The sequence below is a fragment of the Poecile atricapillus genome, chromosome Z (assembly GCF_030490865.1).
Source record: "Poecile atricapillus isolate bPoeAtr1 chromosome Z, bPoeAtr1.hap1, whole genome shotgun sequence".
NCBI lineage: Eukaryota > Metazoa > Chordata > Aves > Passeriformes > Paridae > Poecile > Poecile atricapillus.
Genome location: NC_081289.1, coordinates 122,845,909 through 122,860,280, shown reverse-complemented (window position 1 = coordinate 122,860,280; position 14,372 = coordinate 122,845,909). Strand labels below are relative to the sequence as shown.

Below are 14,372 nucleotides of genomic sequence, written 5' to 3'. Positions count from 1 at the left end.
TGTCAAACTCGTGCTCTTTCAAGTGGTCAAAAACTTTTATCTCAGTTTTACTCAGAAATGGATGTTAAATAATAATTTTAAAAATATTTAGAGGAGTTTAAAGGATATTTATAACTTCTTACAAAATGCATACTGTGACAGTCTTTGAAGATGATGTTACTGACTTCAGGAAAAACTAAACCTAGATTTTCTGTTTGTATTGCCAGAACATTTCTGAAAAGACTGTTTCTCTAGCAGTGTTTAAGTACATTTGCTTCAGGAAAAGCTTAAAATGACAAAAATTTAAAAGGCATAAAAAAGCATCACTGTGGTATACAAAAACACAATTAATGTATTTTTTAGTTGCTCTTAATTCACACCATCCCCAGGCCAGTTAATTCTTTAATCTGCAAATTAAATATGCTCTTTAATGCTTACCAAGCAGAGGCTAGCTCATTTCCTCTTCCTTGGTTTAGCATCAGAGGAGTGGCTCTTTGTGGGTTTGTAAGCTCCAGCTGGAAAAGCATTCTGGATGGAGATGGCTCAGGACTTTCAGAGGTCTGCAGAAACTGCAGGGTGTTCTCCAGAGCTGGAAACTGGGCAGATATGACTTAAGTAAGGATTTTAATTTCTATAAAATGATTTTACTGAAATGCTCAACAAAGGCACACGTAACATTGTTCAGAGTCTCATCTTTGTTTAGTTTTTCTCACACTGAGTTTGGGTTTTGGATTTTGGGTTGTGTTTTTTTACAAGACTGAATAAGGGTTCTAAGACATGAGCTGTAGAAGAGCTGAATACAATTTAATTTTTAATTAACATGTAGTATTTTTAGCCTTGAATTAAGGTCTTGAGTGCATGATAGTCATGTTAAATGGATAATGTCCAGATAAACTATTGATAGAGGGAAGTTTGCTTTGACGTCAAATTGAATGGCCTAAGCTCAATATTTTGTCACTTAGCAAAACCATTGTGTGAATCACTGAAGTCTTTCAGGATTAAAAAGCATTTTTTTTCAGCGGAAGAAGGTCATAGGCTATACCTCTTGATGCTTTAATTTGATAAACTACTGTCTGTGTGTATATTTTTGCTGCTTCAGTGTAGATGTGTGGAGAATGTGTGGAAGTTTGTTCAATGTAGAATATATGCATAGAGTAAACAATTTTGTTTTCCTGACACCATAAAGAAGTTTGAATTTGTATTTTGAGGACACTTAACAGCTTGTTAGTGTCTTAGGAAATTGTGCCCTAGTTCTGTGTTTGGTTGCTTTGTTAGATGTCTTGTCTCACATGCAAGGAGTGTTGAAGTGTTAAAGCAGATCTGGTTTTATCTGGGACAGAGAGGATTGTGCTTAAGTCTTTTTCTTTTTTTCTTTTTTCAGGATGAAACCACAAACAAGCAGGTTCTTAATTCAGTCATAATGCAGCATTACTGGAAAATGCAGGAATGTTATCAGGCAATTTGGGCAGTCTAATGGTTGTTTCATTGATTTGTAATAGTTGCATCACTATGATGATACTCTGACTGTAACTTTGGCTGGAGAAGGAGGTGTGGGATTGAAAACTGAAGGAACGCTGCAGCTGTTGCTTTAGAGCATGTGTGGTACAGATTAAATAAAAGAATTTTTTCATTGTTTATGACATAGCAAAAGTTCACAGTTGCCATCTCTAGACCTTCAGGAAAAGATAACTGACTTGTCTCCCTTGGAGACAGTCTCTTCCACTTCTGCCAGAAGACAGCTTTGTTTGTAAATTCAGGATTTTGCAAGCCAGTGTGTGGTAATCTGGGAGCAATAATTCAAATGCTAATAAATACTCATCAAAAGTTGTTACTTATTAAGGCCAGCTGACATTAGGAAGAATAGCCTGAGCTTGCCAACTGATTCTAGCTCATTGCTAAAGGAGCATGCCACTGGTTAGAGCATTTGATTAGCAGCCACATGTCAGGGCTCCAGGGCACTCATGTGCCTCAGCTTCCTCTGGGTCCTGTCCGTGCTCTTACCTGGGGGCCCAGAAGGGTGTTTCAGCCCAGCCTGGTGCCATCAGTCCATGTTGGAGCTGCGTTGCCAATGTGTTCTGGTGCTGTGGTGTTGACCTGGAGCCTGCCTGTGTCTGGAAGTCCCTGGGCTGCCCGTGGGGCCCGCTCCTCTCGTCATCTGCACAAGGCAACAGGTTGTTAGGCAGTGCTGGCCCCAGGGTGAAGCTGCTTTCTGAATCACTTCTTGTCTGGTTCTTCTCTGCAGTGGCTACCTAAAGCAGCTTTATGGCCAAAACAGAGCCAAGGAACAATTGTAGTGGCTGTAGATGTACGTAATGGAGATATTGCTGCAAAGCTTGGGCTGCCTTGAGTTGGTAGAGGGTTGTATGGAGCAAGACAGAAGCGCTGGCTGTGGTGTAACTCATGGTGCAACTGTGGAAGGGGGAGTTGCCATTTTGCTTTGTAGTCCCTGTAACTCAGAGATGCAACTCAAGAAGCATGTTGTAAAGTTAACTTGCTAAGTGCTTTTACACTGCCTTTAAAATAAACAATTTATGTCCTTTTATCATTGTGGATAATGCTAAAGATAAGAGCTCCCACTGATTTCAGTGAATGGGGGACCAGGCTCATGGCTGATGTTCTATATTACTAACTTCAAATAAAGATTTATGCTTGGCTAAAACAAACCTTAGAAGCCAAAATAAATTTTAGATAATAACTTTACTAAAGCTAAATTTGCAAATTTTTGCTTTAGTTGGTAGTGACTGCCTTGTATAAGAAATGTAATTTGATTCATTTACCACTCAGTGTTGCTGTATTAGGTAAGAGGCTAAGAGGATCTTTCATCTGCAGTGCAGGTCTCTTAATGCTTCTGTATTTATTCTGCTTAGTTTTGCGAGAATTGCTAGGATTATAAAAACGTATTATTTGGTTTAAACATTTTAATGATATATAAAACTATGCTGTGCTGCTTTCTTGGTTAAGGTGGTGCAGTGTGGAAACTGGCATTAAGAGCAGGGATCAGTGTATTAGAAGTACAACTGGCTTTTATTAAATATAAACTTCAGGGCAGGTGCATTTGAGTAAAATATTTTTGTAGTATGAAAAAGGATTTTTTCTTCTGTACTCTTTGAAACAGCTTGTAAATTAAGGTTCTCTATATGACTTTTGAATTTGCTTTAAATAACATACATATAGATATGTAGCATGATCTTCTAGAACAAATTAAATAGATAATGCAAAAAGGAAAACTGGATTTTTTTTCTTTTATAAGTTTGTGTGAAAGAGAAAACAATGAGCCTCAGAAGAATTGTTAAAAAAAATGTGTTGTATATCTTGAGCTGTTAGCTTTCTATGGTGTTTAGCATTCTCATTAATTTAGAGGGCAGTTTTATTTGTGAGTGTCTTTTTTAACCTGCTATCAATGTATCCCTAAAGAACATATTTTGTCCTTCTTGTTTTGCTGTTATTTCTGAAGGTAGCCTTAGTGACACCTATGAAATGCTATTTTTTTTTTAATTTTTTAATTTTATGTTGTTCCACATTGATAGCAAAAGACAAAGAACCCATTGAATACATTATTTCTATTCATAGTGACATAATTGGTCATACAAACCTTCTTGAAGTAAGCAAATATTTCTTTGATTTCAGTAGTTGCTGTTACATAATACATGGAAGTATCACACAGTAGTATATCTGAAGAAAAAGCTACTTGAAAAGGATGTTTTAAGATACAGCAGATATATCTGTATTCTTTTTTTTATTGTATTTCTGCTGGGGAGCCTAAGTATATCCATTTCCTACTGTGTACAAAGACAGGGTATGTGACATGGGAATGTTACCAAACCCATTGTGTTCTCTTAGCAGTGTCCAGTCTATTTGGTTCTCCTGTTGACTGTAAATAAGAGAACTTTAAATCAATCGCTCTGCTTGTTTTCGAATATCTTTCTCCCTTAGTTCTGCTAAGACATTTATCCCTTGCAAATGAGAAGGGAGATGAAAATGAAGAATGTAGTGTTTCCACCTTTTTTGGAAGGGTGGAGTTGGTGCAGCCAAACTTACAGCTAGCTGAGTAGAAAGGAATAAACAGATTTTATATCTTTTCACCAGCTGTTCTAGAAATCAGTCTGAGCTATTGCAAAATTTGCAAGAGCTCCTGAGAGAAAGAATGAGAGCATACATGTGTTTTTCCCATTTTGATTTGTTTGGGAGGATTTGGCCTTCTGCAGCTTGAGGGAAGTGCCTGTGTGGTGATGGGATAGTGGAAGGTGTGTAGACTTTCTTCTTGTTAGCTTTGTCACAAATTTGGTGACAATTATATTTTAAAATGTGGTGGTTTAAAATGTAATAATTACTTTCCTCTTTTTTGAAAGTTTTTGGTTTCTTTTGTTTCTGTGTGCACTTGAGGAAAGAACACTGCTGTGCCTTTGGCCTGTGGATGTCTCTCTGAAGGAGAGGCTTTTCTACAGCTTCCTCTGTGGGCTGATCCTGTCTTACCCTTTACTAGTCTCTTTTAGGGAGCTCAGACTCCAAGCAAGGAAATTTTCCTTAAAAGCACCACCTATTGGATTATTTAGACAATTAGGTTGGTTTACATGTACTTAAAATTGATCCTACATTTTTTGATACTTGAGTTTAAGGGGAACGATTTGGCCCTTTTCATTCTTGAAAATAGTCTCTGCCTCTGCTAACACTGCAGTATTTTCTTTGCCATGCTAACTGTTTTTGAGACAGAAAGGTTGAAGTAATCACAGCTGGTTGATCCAGTCAGTTGGTGTTTTTTGGTGTTATTTCCTTTTTTTTTTTTCTGAAAGGATATTCTATATGCCGGGAATTCAGAGGCCATTTTAAGCTGTGCTTGACTTCGCAGTGCTCCTAGTAAATTTTCTTTTGTCCTCAGAAGCACACTTCGTTGGAGGTTCTGCATCAGCTTTTCTGATGTTAAACCATCTTCACCAAAGCCAAATTATCTCCTTCTGTAAGAGTGAACTGACCTTCTGACTCACTTTGTTCATTTATATAAGGGGAAGTGTTGCTGCTGAAGACAAATAGATCACGCGAACACGGCTTGAGGTGTGGTGAAAGGAAGAGAGAGCTTTATTTATTCTCCCAGGATTTATAGGCTTCTGACCACAGCCAGGGATTGGATGGTCAGGATAACACTTTCCCACTGCACTGGCCATGAGAGATGTCCATCACAAGACGTGTAACAGAAAGAATGTACACATATCTATGTTTACAGTTACTGTCCTGGGAAAGTCTTTAGAAAATTATGTCAGCAAGCTCAGAAGCTGAGTTTTCAGGGTGACAGCGAAGTTCTTCATATATTTTGTTCTGATAAATGTATAAAAATACAGGATTTGCTATTACTGTGGTAAATTCTGTATTTCAGTATTGCTGAATCAACCTAACCTTACTTTTATCACCTTAATTTATGGCTTTTTGGTAGTGTGGATACAAAACTGTTCAAGATGTGTTTTCCTGAAAGTGCTGGCTGAAGATAAATAATAGCTTATTAGTGGGATCTTAGCCTGTAGACATATCCCAGGATATTCTTGGCCTTCCTTGTTGCTAGGGCTAACTGTTGACTCATGTTTAAACCACTTTCTGCCCAGACCCCCAGCTCCATTTCAGGAAGTGAGCCCTGTGTAGCCAGTGCCCAATCTCTCCAAGGGATTAATCCATCTCAGGTACAGGAATGTATGTTTGTCCTTGCTTAATTCCATGAAATAGGGTGGCAGAAGTTTAGAAATGCATTTTTGGGATGACGAGGCTATGTGGTTCAGGTTTTTATTGCAGTAGTTTAGGAACTTTCGGAGTTTTTCCTAAGTCATACCTGATTTTAAAGTGTTATTATAAATTCCCACAGAATTTATTATTATAAATATTATACAAATATTATTATAAAATATAAAAAAATAATAATTATATTATAAAATATTATTATAAAAATAATTTTAAATGTTTTTTTAGATCTTGGTATACTTGGTTAGTAAAATAGAGGAAGAGAAAAATATGTGATTTTATTCATGCTTAGTTTGTGTGTCACTGCTTCACAGAATCACAAGATCACAGAATGATAGAATGGTTTGGGTTGGAAGAGATCTCGAAGGTTATCTGCTTCCAGCCCCCTGTTGTGGGCAGGGATATCCTCTACTAGGTCTGGTTACTCAAAGCCTCATCCAACCTGGCCTTGGAAACTGTGGCTGGGCCATCCACAGCTTCTCTGGGCAACCTGTGCCAGTGTCTCTCCACCCTCAGAGTGAATTTTTTCTTTACATCTAATCTAAACCTGCCCTCTTTCAGTCTAAAGCCACTTCCCCCTGTTCTGTCACTACATGCTCTTGTAAAAAGTCACTCTCTTGCTTTCTTTTAGGCCCTCTTCAGGTAGTGGAAGTCTGCTAGAAGGCCACAGAATCACCAAATAGGTTATGTTGGAAGGGATTCACCACAGTGGATCTGTGTGGATCAGTGTTCTGATCTCCCCACTCAAGTAGGAACATCCTGGAGCACATGGCATAGGATTGTGTCCAGGCAGTTCTTAAATTAACGGTGAGGGAGATTCCACAGCCTCTCAGGGCAATCTGTTGCAGTGCTCAGTCAGCCACAGAGTAAAGAAGTTCTTCCTCATGTTCAGGTGGAATTTCCTGTGCATCAGGGTCTGCCCATTGCCTCTTGTCCTATTGATTGACACCTCTGAGAAGAGCCTGGTCCCTTGTATTGATACCCTCCCTTCAGATACTAATGGACATTGATGAGGTCTCTTCTCACTTGTCTCCTCTCAAGGCTGAACAAGCCCAGGTCCCTCAGCCTGTCCAGCACTTGGGGGTATTGGCCACTCTTCTCAGCTTGGTATCATCAGTGAAGCATCTGCCCCATCATCCAAGTCATGGATGAACAAGTTAAACATTACAGTGTTGAACCTTGAGGGACATCGCTAGGGACAGGCCTCCAGCTAGACCCTGTGCCACTGATTTTGACCCTCTCAGATCTGTTTTTTTTTCTACTTCTCAATCCACCTCACTGTGCACTCATCCAGCCCACATCTCTGAGTTTGTCTGAGGAAATCTACTGAAGTTGAAGCAGACAATATCCAATGCTGTCCCCTCATCCATCCATACAAAAGATGGCAGTCAGGTTGGTAAAGGAGGATTTGATTGAGTGAAGCCATGCTGACTATTCCTGATCACCCATGTGGATAGCCTTCTGAATGAGGTGCTCCATCACCTTTCTAGGGATCAAAGTGAGGCTGAGTGGTAGTTCCCTGGTCCCCATTCTTTCCCTTGTTGAGCACTAGGTTGACATTTGCTTTCTGCCATTGTGAGCAGCCTTGCAGTTGTGTCTACCAGCTCTCTCAGCACTCGTAGATATATTCTGTCAGCACATACAGACTTGTGGATGTCAAGTTTGCCTAGGTAGTGTCTACCCCTAACTTCTTTGACCAAGGGAAAGTCTTCATTCCAGTATTGCTTTACACTGGTCTCCTGGGTCAGAGAATCCTGAGGACTGGTCTTGTCAGTGAAGTCTGAAGCAAAGAAGACAGTCAGTGAAATGAGTTCTTCTGGCTTCTCTTCATTCTCTGTTACCAGGGTTCCTCCCTCCATTTAGCAAATTAATTCTTATTTTTCTTTTGTTAATGTTATATTTGAAGAAGTCTTTCTTGTTGTCTTTGACATCCTTGGTCAGATATAGTTCCAGGTGGGCCTTGGCTTTCCTGGTAATTTCTATTTACTTTGACAACCTCACTGTATTCATTACAAATGGCCAGACCCTGCTTCTAACTCCTGTGTATTTCCTGCTTACTCTTGAGTAATGACAGGAGTTCCTTGTTTATCCATGAAGGTCCCTAGACCCATTTGCCCAATTTCTTCCTCATCAGGATGCATTATTCTTGAGCCTGGAGGAAGACCAACTGTCTTTAACCCCTATTTTCTGCAAATCCTGTTACCATGGGATTCTTCCAGTAAGATTCCCAAAGGCCATGGTTACAATCTTACTTGCTACCCTGCTTCCTCTTCACCAGTTACTGAACTTCATAATCTCATCATCACTGCAGCCAAGGCTGCCCCCAGCCTTCACACCAGCAACAAGTCCTACCCTACTTGTTAGTATGAGGTTGAGCAGCACACCATTCCTCGTGGGATCCCCCACCTGTGACAGGGACCTGTCGTCAGTGCTTTCCAGGAATCTCCTGGACTGTATTGTGCTTTGCTGTGATGCTTCTCCAGCACTTGTCAGGGTAGTTAAAGTACCCCACAAGAACCAGGGCCTGTGACTTTGAGGCTACTTCCAGCTGTCTGTAGAAGGCCTCATTTGCTTCCCCCTCCTGATCAGATGGCCTGTAGGAAACATGCCGGAGTCTTCTCCTGGCCGAAAAACTCCAACTTGCTCAGCCTGTGCTTACAGTAAATGTGCTCTAGCCCTCTTCTGGACTCAGTTCAGCAGGTCCATGTACTTCTGGTGCTGGGAGCACCAGAGCTGCATGCAGCACTGCAGGTAGGGTTTCACAAGAACAGAGCAGATAGGGCATATCACTTCCCTCTTCTCCTGGCCACACTGCTGTGGATGCAGTCCAGGATACGATTTGCTTTCTGGGCTTCAAGTGCCAGGTCTTATAAAGCCCACCAACAGTCCAGTTCATTCTTCTCAGGACGTTTCTCAATCCACTCTCCACCCAGACTGTATTTGTGCTTGGGATTGCCCTGACCCACATACAAGATCTTTACACTTAGCCTTGTTGAGCTTGATGAGGTTTGCACAGGCCCCCCTCTCAAACCTGTCAAGTTCCCTCTGGATGTCGTCTCTTCCATCCAGTATCTAGACCACACACAGCCTGATGTCATCACCAAACTTGCTGAGGGTGTGCTCAGTCCCACTGTCCATGTCCCTGATAAAGATGCTAGAAAATAGTGGTCCCAAAAACAACATCTGAGGAACACCACCAGCATTGGTCTCCTCTTGGACATGAGCTGTTGCTGCAGCTCTTTGACTGCAACCATCCAGCTGATTCCTTATCCACTGAGTGGTCCACCTGTCAAATCCATGTTTCTTCAGTCTAGAGACAAGGACCATGTCAGATGTTTTGCACAGGTCCAAGTACATTAAATCAGTTGCTCTTCCCTCATCTATGACCCTGTAATCCCATCATAGAAGACCAGATTCATCAGGCCTAATTTGCCCTTTGTGGAGTCGTGTTTGCTGTCACCACTCACCTCCTTATTTTCCATGTGTCTTAGCATAGTTTCCAGGAAGATTGCTCCATTATCTTGGTGGGTACAGAGGTGAGAATGATTGGCCTGTAGTCTTACTCTTCCCCTTTTTTTAAAACAGAGGTGATAATTCCCCTTTTCCAATCAATGGTAACTTCACCAGACTGCCACAACTTCTCAAATGTGGTGGATAGTGGCCTGCTTCCTCAGAATGCATTTCATCAGGTACCATGGACTTCTGCACCATTAGGTCCCATACACTTGTGCATCTTCAGTTCCTGAGGATGGTTGCAAACCTGATCTTGTCCAACAGTAGGTGGTTTTTCTCTCAGCCTTTCCTCAGAAGAAAAATACTCCAGTCTCCTAACCATAACCCTGCAGTTTACAGCTTCCTCACAAGTTGAAATGGGTACGTGTTGATCTCTTTTCTCTGATGAGCAGTGCTACGACCTGGAAAACCAGCATGAAGCTGTGTTCCCTGGATATCAGGAAAAGATTCTTTACTCTGAGGATGAGTGGGCACTGGAACAGGATCCCCAGAGAAGTGGTCACAGCACCAGCCTGACAGAGTTCAAGAAGTGTTTGAATAATGCTCTCAGGCATATGGAGTGATTTTGGGGATTATCCTGCACAGAGCTAGGAGTTGGACTCTACTTACGGATTCTTTCCAGCTCTGGATATTCTATGATCCTATGATGATCTTCATAGTCCTTCACTGGACCCTCTCCAGTAGTTCCATGTCTTCTTGGCCTTCTACAATTCAAGCAGCATAGCCAGAGCACTTGCCGGTGAAAACCGAGGCAAAAAAAGTCTTAGGTTACCTCAGCCTTCTGTATGTCCTGGGTAACCACATGTACTGTTTCCTTCCAGAGAGGGACCACATTCTCCCATCTTGCTTTTATCACCAACATACCTGTAGAAGCTTTTCTTGTTGTCCTTGGTGTCTCTGATGAGGTTTAATTCTATCAGGGCTTTAGCTTTCCTTGTCTTATCCCTGGCTTCTCAGACATTTGCTGTCTGTTCCTCCCAGGCTACCTGTTTTGCTTCTGCCCTTTGGTTTATGTCTGTCCACGAGCTCCTTGTTCACCCATGTAGGCTTGGTATTTCTGCCTGACTTCCTTGTTGTTGGGATGCATCCTCCCTGAGCTTGGAGGAGGTGATCCTTGAATATTAGTGAGTCTTCTTGGCCTTTCTCCCATCCAGGGCTTTATCCCATTAGTGACTTCGCCAAACACGTCTCTGAAAAGTCTGAAGTCTACTCTCCTGAAGTCTGGGGTTTTAGTGCTGTCATGGTTGGAGTCATGTCTAGCATGCTGCATTTCCAGCCAAGCAGAAGTGGCCTGGTAGTGAAATGTTACCCCTGTGCATATAATCTCTTACAAGCAATGTTCTTACCATTCCAGCCACCAGTACTAACCATGAGTATTGTTTTGATGGTTTTGGCTCTGAACCTTTCCTACATTTTACATCATTTATTTCTCTAGGTATTGCCAGGCATCTGAAGTGGTTGACTAAGACCTAAGGATTTGGAACAGTGGTGAGTAAATGAAATTCTGATTATATTTTCTGTGTTTTCACATGCTGTCTGACTCTGAAGTTTTGCTACTGTATGAAGGATTAAAGATGTTCAGTAGTTTATGTCTTTTGAATATTTTCTTCTGAGCACCAAGTTCCTGTTCAGAGCATTCGGACAACTTTTTAAAGCCGAGATTTTAAGAAGGAGAGGAGGAGGTAGTCTCATTGGCTGCTCTTGATAAGAAAATCTGCTCCTCATAGCACCCTGACTTTGAAAAAACTTTCAAGTAGGAGTTCAACCTGTACTTATTGAAGTGGTAACTTGACCCATCGTATTAAAATAATGATGCCCAAATTGGCTCTTCAGAATAATGCAATTTTTTACATTTAGCAATTATAAAATGAGATACTATTCTAGAATACATCATTATAGAATATCATTCTAGAAACCTGAAGTAAGCTAATAAATTACTCAAAACTGAATATTTTCTTTCTTGAAACTGCAAACTTTGTTGTTTTTAACTCCCTCTGTGCAAACTGTGGTATCCTTTGCAAAGTAAATTATTCTCCTGATCCCCTATGCTTATTGCTGATTCTTTGCATTGTGTGTGCCAAATACTTATCATTTTGACTAGAGAAGAGTGTAAGAAGGATCCAAATAAGAACTTTAAAAGTTTCAAATACTTAAAAAACTTGAGTTTTGTAATATTTTTATAAATATATTAATATTTAAAATATGTAATATTTTTATAAATATATTACCTGCACTTTCCTGTCTGTAGGTGTAGGCTGTGAAAGAGAGCCTTATAAATGCACAGATAAAATCAGTGTTACTTGTACTTTATAATCGTAGAACAGAAGAGAATCATAGAATCATTAAGATTGGAAAAGACCTCCAAGATCATTGTGTGCAACCCTTGACCAGATGCCACCGTAACAGCTAAGGACATGAAGTGACACATCCAGTTGTTACTTGAACACTTCCAGGGATAGTGGCACTACCGTGTCCCTGTGGAAACTGTTCCAATGCTTAACCACCTTTTAAGTAGGAAAAATCCTTCCTGATGTCCAACCTGAACCTTCCCTTGGTGCAGTATGAAGCCATTTCCTCTTGTCCTGTCACTGTCTGCCTGGGAAAAGAGGCCAATGGAAGAAGAGTAAAATAATACTTCCAAAAAGCAACTGCATTTTATTGCCAAGAGATAGTTATTGGGAATAGAGTAATGTTTCTGATTCTCTGGTTTCCATGACAGAGCCAATTTACGTGAAATATTTCATATTTAAGGGATTTTGTTTGATTTCAGTTGGCAGCAAAGGTTTAGAACCCATGTATTTCGTTCCATGCGCTGTTGACTTTGGTGACCAGTGAGAAACCTTTGCCTTGCTTTTTTATTAGTTTTTGCTTTAATGGCCTCTAAAGAGTATGTTTGTTCTTCATTTCAAAAATTAGCATTTAGTTACAACTTTGAAGGAATCTATCTTCAGCATATTTGCATTCATGTAGGTCTATATTTATTATGTCCTCTCTATTTCTGTTACTATTTTACTAGAAAAAGTAGATAACCGAATTTAAAGTTTTTCAGTTGGTTCTAGATAATTCTTTTTTGCCTACGTTTTAATCTGGCCCTCTGCTCCCATCCTGCACTGCCTGACAATTATCAGAACTAAACTGTATCCATGTTATCATCTGTGCCCAGACAGAAAGAAAGCATTATAGACAGTTCATATGTCTTTATTCAACAAAAAATACAGGTATTATTTTTTTCAAGTTTGATGCTGTTTTAGAACGTGATACTTAAGAATTAAAGAGACTCTTATTAAATTAGAATTAGACTCTTATTAGACTCCTATTAAATTAGAATTGCTTTTGAGGTAGAATATAACTTACTTTATAATAATGTGCCTCAAACCAGCTATGCAGAGAGTCCTGTGACACTTAAAAACAGAACAGCAATACTAGCATGTGCATCAATAACCAAACTTAAAAATCATCTTGAGTGACTGCTAGTAGCATCAGGTGGGAAGCCAGTGTACAGGGTTAAATGTAGTGGTGATGATAAAATTGGACAGTTGGTAAGATTAGCTCTGTAATATGTTAAAAAGAAAATTGAAATTATAAGTTTTCCTCCATAAAAAAATATGTAAATAATACTGTCTCTCTCTAGAGCACAGCAAAGTCGAGTTGTTTGCATTTTATTTAAAGGCTTTGTGTAATTTGTCTTGGGGAAACATTTTAAAATAGTTAAGAACTTACTTGCATAAAAATTTTCAGCTGTAGCAAAACACTTAATAATATTGTAACTGGAAGCAATCAATAAATAACAAGGATAAAACTTTAAAGGATCAAATTATCTTCTGCTAGTCTCTTAATAAAATCTTCTATTTCGCTTACTCTTTCGAGCATTCACATAGATCCTCACTTGTGTGTGCTCCTTTTGTTGCAATATAAGTAGGATAGAAGCTTATAATGCCTTTTCTAATAAACATGATGGATAGACTCTGAAATTGTATTAGGCAAGAGAGCACCAGTTATTTTTGTTTTCTACATAATATTAGCCAAGAAGTGATTGCTTAGTGCAGGGGTGCTAAGATCCTTCCAGGACCTCACATCACAGTTTCTGGTAATCCACACTGCAGTGAGATGAGTCAGCAAAAGTAAATGCTGTGCTAGATGCTGGTGCTGGACATCTCTGCAGGTGTTAATGTGCTTGGGGAGTGTTAGCCTTAAAACTCTAATGGGTGATAGTAAAATCATTGTATATGTGAATGTTTGATCCTGTCTTTTAATGCCTGAAGTTTCACCAGCCGCTTGCTGGTATTTTTGACAGAGGATGATACAAAGCTGCAGTTCTTGGACCATGGAGTTCTGTCATTGCAGCTACTCTGGAACCTGCCAGCTGATGTGACATGTATTCTTTTGTGGTACATGAAAATAAATGTTTCAACTAGCTAGTCCTGTTCCTCTTCAGGTAATACACTTACCTAACTTTCCTAGATAGTATTCTTGGTGGGCTTTTGCCTTGGGAACAACTGGGAGAAATCAAGGTGAATGAAAGCAAGCAAAGTGTCTTTCTTCAGGTCTTTCCTTGTGATGTGATAACCATCAGAGGCAGAAAAGCTGTGGTTTGCTCAAGATGTTCTAACTGCCATCTGTGTGCTAAAATTTGCCATGTGATGGTATTTTGTAACTTCAGGAATAATAATTTGTGTTCCTGATTAAATTCTGCTATATCTTAACCCTGAAATAAAAAACTTGTTGATAGATTTGAAGTGACCAAAGGGTCTCTCTCTGTGTGTTAAATCCATGTAGTTGGCCGCAGAATACAGATGGGGAGAGGGAACTGATTTTGGGGATTTGTGTTTGGTTTGGGAAATATGATTCTGTTTCTGAAAAATACAGTTTTGTACTATGTACATAACAGGGCAGAGTGGGTTTTTACTTTTAGAAACAAAAAATAGAGATGTGACCAGTGTTTCTGTATTTATTTGGATTTATTATAGCCAGGTCAAATAGGAAGCTATACTGCTTTTCTTCTTTGAACCATTTCCTATGCTTTGCCTTTTTTATTTTTCATGTAGTTCATCTTGGTTTACTCCTTCTTTACATTCCTTACTTTAGGATGATCTAAAAGTACTAATTCCAAATTGCACCTCAATACTATTTAATAAAAACAAAAATAAGAGTGGATTTTT

General features: G+C 39.7%; 1 protein-coding gene across 4 annotated transcripts in view; it reads left to right on the top strand.

Annotated features, from left to right (window-relative positions):
- LHFPL2 (LHFPL tetraspan subfamily member 2) overlaps positions 1-14,372 on the top strand; it is a 121,861-nt gene that overhangs the window by 51,573 nt on the left and 55,916 nt on the right. Inside the window, exons 2-3 of one of the 4 annotated variants that reach the window (XM_058864773.1) lie at positions 10,649-10,701; positions 13,508-13,648. The exons of 2 other annotated variants lie outside the window; for them this stretch is intronic. The gene's annotated coding sequence lies outside the window, so the exon portion shown is untranslated. The remainder of the gene's footprint in view (positions 1-10,648; positions 10,702-13,507; positions 13,649-14,372) is intronic. One more of the 4 variants, XM_058864771.1, reaches the window with a different exon arrangement.